Consider the following 5,174-nt stretch of genomic DNA (forward strand, 5'->3'; position numbering starts at 1 on the left):
AACTCACAGCTTTCAACCGTAGCCAGAAATCTGCTGCTTTCCTCCAGGTTGGTCAAATCTTCCTCTTACAGCTGCAGGAAACAATGTAGGCTTAAAATCCAGCTTTGGTTCTGGTTCTGCTGTCGGGCTGTAAATGTGGATCTCTACATTTTCTTTAGTTTCACTCCCACATAAACGCTCTGTAATCCTCTGGGATGTGGAAGAAGCTCCATGATTCCGTTTTCATTCATTTTTACACATTTTGAAAAGTTTTTTGTTAGTTGAAATGACATTTATTAGACATCCTGACAGAGTTCTGCCGATCTCTGGACCGGTTCCGATCGCTCCGTGTCCCGGCTCAGTTTGCTGTCAGCTGGGAATGAGCTGCAGCTACAAGCCAATGGAGAGCTGACCTTTCACCTTTCCTTTGTTACCTGAGGAGCTCCTGATGGGATTCAGGGAATTTTTTTTTCAGATGTAGAAACAACCTGAAAAATTCCCTCTGCAGTCTGAAACTGACTAGAAAAACCAAACTGTCCTTTTCTGAGTTAAAAATAGTTTTAAGTTTCCCTTCCAGAGTCAGAATTGACCCATGACTCTCTTCTAGATGTCATGAGGTAAAGAGAAGACGTGGAGCAGCTTCTGAACTCCAGGAAGAGAAAAGATGCTGGCAGTGATTCATCTTGACGCTTCAGCCTCTCATCCTCATCCAATCACACTCTGAGGAAGAGGATGGGGGAGGAAGAAGGCCCATGCTCCGTCAAACTGAAAGCTGATTATATCTTCACCTCTTCTTCTCCTCACACAGAAATGAAGCACTGATGGGGTTTCCCCTCTCCATCACAGGCTGCCAGCGTCACTCAGCAGGAAATGGAGCTCAAATCAACAACATGTTTTACATCTTATCATTACAGCTGCTGAATGTGTCTTTTTTGGAAAACGTTTTTTTCCATATTTATTAAAACTGTTGTTGTGATGTGACAGTTTCTGAGGCTGATAAAGATCTGTCCCTTCCCTGAGCTGCTGTGGCAGTCTCAGGAAATGCACCAAAGACAACCAATCAGAGCCAGGAGGAGGGGCTTAGCACTGCCAATCATCCTCATGAGTACAGGATTAAATGTGCTAATGACAGAGAAACCTTGTACTCTCTGTCATTAACACATCAGACACTCAACAGTTGTGAAACCAGCAGCAAACTTTCTGTCAAATATCACCAGGCAAATGCGTCTCAAATCTATTGATAAAGTATTCAGTTATTGCTGATTAAAAACAAATATAACCAGTTAGCTTTTCGTCTAGATTTAAAGGAACTCAGTGTTTTGGCTGTTTCACAGTTTTCTGAAAGTTTGTTCCAGATTTGTGGTGCTGCTTCTCCATGTCTGGTTCTGGTTCTGGTTTGCAGAACCAGATGAGCTGAGAGGTCTGGAAGGTCCATATAGGAATAACTAACAGAACTTCCTGGTTCTCCATCGATTCTATAAGCAGCAAATAAATCGGTTTTAATCTGATGTTCTGCAGCCAGAGAAGGTGAATTATTGCTTTGTTTTTCTGTTACAAATAATAGCTTGATATTTGTGTGTGTGTGTGTGTGTGTGTGTGTGTGTGTGTGTGTGTGTGTGTGTGTGTGTGTGTGTGTGTGTGTGTGTGTGTGTGTGTGTGTGTGTGTGTGTGTGTGTGTGGTCACTGCTTCCTTCAGCCAATTGTATTGATTTCTGCTCTCAGAAGCTGGATGCATTAAGCTGGAAGAGGCTTCAGATCTGGAGAGATGCGGATTATCTGGGGATTAAACATAAATGATCATTCCTGTAGGAATGTGACAGATTATCCGCTCACGCAAACCTGAAGGTGAAGAGACGAATCGGTTCATTAAGGATCAAAGTGAGAGCAGACATCATGTAAGGAGGAATTGTCTCAGATAAAGCAGTAAAGTCTACTGGTGATGATGATGAAGATGATGAAGACCAGAACAATCACTGATCAGTCAGTTTTTTCAGAGACGACTGTAAATGTGGGAACATCTACCATCCAAATACCAAACCCGGTTCTGATGTTAAGGCGGTCAACATCAAAACTCCAATTCTTTTCCTTAACTGTTTCTATGTTAGCAGTTGTTTGTAAAATTAGACAAAAATGAACAGAAATGGTTGTTTAGCCTGTTATAAGAGAAAAAAGTTACTTTTTAAAATCCGTTTTCACCATGTTATTCATTCATTTATAAATGTTTGGCTCCCAGCTAAATATTTTATTCATAAGCTAAATATGTAGCTCTGAGCTAGCTAATTATCTTGTTAGCCAGATAGTTAGCTTACATACTGATATTTATTTTATATGCAAAATGCCACAAAATGGACCATGACTATCAAAATAAAAGCTGGGTTTTGCCCTTCTGCTAGTGAGACTGATACTGATTATTGGAATGTAAATTTTCATATAACTCTAAATATTAGCTCTAAGCTAAATCTTAGCTTAATATTGGCTACAATATTAACCCTGACTAAACATTGAGTTTGAAGCTAAATATTTAAATGGTCGTATAAATGTTTGAATTGCTAACTTAATGTTTAATTTAAAACTGTGACATTTATAAATGAATGACAGTGAAATTATGAAGCCTCATTTCTCTCTCATGATGGATTAAATAATCCAAATTATTGCTGCTGATTTCTCACTCTTTAACTTTATAAACGGCATAAGTGCAAAGTTAGGAGGCCAGTGTCAGAAATCACCTGTTGGATGTTTTTCAGATTATTATTGGATTAATTACTAACTAAAGAAATGTATTATTTTCGTTTTAATCTGACGTTCGGTTCTGCTCCTTGTAGACATCCAGACTGTCCTCTCTCCAGATTGCAGGGTCTGATCTAATTTTGGAGGTTTTCTTTCATACTGAGTCTGTTTACTGGCTGATGATATCTTGGTTTATGGTGGACAAATTGGACCAGATATTGGAGGAGATGCCCTTCATCCATCCAAACTCTATTACCGCTTCTGCAGGAATGCAGGGAGCGCTGGGACAAATGTGTTTATTGCTCCCGTTCATCTGATCACCAGAAGAAGAGAACCAGACTGAAGTTGGACCCTGTTCACTATCAGGGTCCAACTTCGCAGCAGCAGAAGTCTTTTTTTTCTGTAACAACAATATTGTTACAGAAATTATTACCAATGTTTCTGCTTTTATTGATTACAATTTGCTAAGACCAGACTGTGTTTCCAAACTTTTATTGACATATGCTAAAAAAGGAGAAAACCCTAGCTTTGAAAAATATTTACTTGTCATTTAATTCAGCAAATTTCCCAGATTCTTTTCCTTCCAAAGTTAGACTACTTTTCTTTATTAAAGTATCGTCTATTTATTATACCATTGAAGAGATAAAAACAACAAATTGATTTAAAAATAAATCTTTTCAATATTAATTAAGGGAAGTGATCCTCAGGATCCTCTGAACCTGGCAGTTTTGAGCCTGATGACAAAAAGTTTGGACAGCTCTGCTTTAAAGCTTATGGTTTTTCTTCCCTTTAATTATTTTATTTTTTAGGTGGATTTTTAATTATGAAACCTAAAAGTTGTTCAAGGTTAGACGTTAGACATGAGCTCATCAGGAAGCAGAGATCTCAGCTGAGCAGTTTTACAGGTTTGGATAGAAAAGTCCAGTGGAGGTCGATTTTCATCCAGATGGTTTTTCTCTGGTTTCTTCCAGTTATGAGGTTTCTCATATTTGAGTTGAGGAATCCAGTGGAGGTTTGTTGTGACTCATGTACTCCATCTTGTTTCCTCCAGATGTTTCTGATGTTTCAGATGAGACGATCCTCCTCTGTATTCATTATTAATTTCCCTATAATTAATTTATAAGATTATGTTAGGTAGAAGAGTCCAGTGGAGGTCAGTTTTCATCCAGGTCATGACTTACCTACTCTATTACGTTTCCTCCAGATGTGTTTCTGACCCAGAGATTTACTTCCTGTTGACATTCTGCTGATTCTTCTTTGTGTTGAAGATTTCTGGATCTGACAGAATAAATTGTGATGCTTAAACTCTCCACCAGCTGCAGCTCCTCCATCTCTCTGCTCCATCCTGCCTGTTTCTGCATTCCTGTCAGAAGATGAAGCTGTGATCTGGGCCCAGCATGGAGCCGCGATAATGATCTGCACCACGGAGACACTGCGACGGCCGCAGCAGGAGGCTGAGAGGAGATGGAGGAGATGAAAGTGGATCTCAGGATGAAGTAGAAGTCGCTCCACTTAAAAAATTCGACTCCATGTTTTCCTCGCCTCGTCTTCAGGTTGTAAATGATGCAACACATCTTCAATATGAGATGAAGAACTTCTCTATTTCCCTCACTGTATGCCACTCAGTCGTAGAGGAGGAGAAATGGGCCGGTACTAGCAGAATTTTAGTCTTGTTTTAACTACAGGACAAAGATGGAAAAGTTCTGCTGCTCCAAACGAATCATCTTCATCATTTGGTTTCCAAGATCTAGAACATCTATCCTGATCCAGTTCAGAGCAGCAGGCTGATTTTATTCTCCGACCTGCTTCGGCGTTAGATCAGCGGACGCCTGGAGGTAAAACATCAGGCTGTTTCAGTCAGTTCCAACATCTCCACCAGAACTGGGACACAGGAGGCTGAATGGACCCGAACAACAGAACCCTCTGGTTCTGGTTCCGGAGACCAAAAATAGAAAGGATGGAGACAAACATAGTGATTCGGGTCCACTCTGCTTGTCTTGTTTGCTGATTGGTGGTAATGTCAGGAACATGTTCCTTTAATTAGTCCCCTTTTTCAGTAACATGTAATCTATTCCAACCCAGTAATCAGATTACAGTTACTTATCCAAGTCATTGTGTGTTACTATTTTGGTAAACAGATTTATTATTGCTTTCCTCCTGCATCTCTTTGTGATACAACAAACGCTGGCAGGAAGAGAGAGATTTTGTTTTCAGCTGGAATCCTGTCAACACTTAGCGTGTGGCTGCCATCAGCAGCAGTCTGTACAGTTTGACTTAATTTGATCATTTTAATTTGGTGTATATAAGTTAAAGTGTGGTAAAATATTTATGTTCATTGTAAGTTGTGGAAATATTTCTGAAGTGGAACCAATGTTTAATGATTGTTTCGTTTAGGCACATATTTTCAGTTACACACGGCACTCGCTAGAGGGCAGCATGTTTTTGGTTCGGCAGGCATTAAGGCTCGT

The sequence above is a fragment of the Poeciliopsis prolifica genome, unplaced genomic scaffold (genome assembly GCF_027474105.1).
Source record: "Poeciliopsis prolifica strain line A6 unplaced genomic scaffold, Auburn_PproV2 SCAFFOLD002, whole genome shotgun sequence".
NCBI lineage: Eukaryota > Metazoa > Chordata > Actinopteri > Cyprinodontiformes > Poeciliidae > Poeciliopsis > Poeciliopsis prolifica.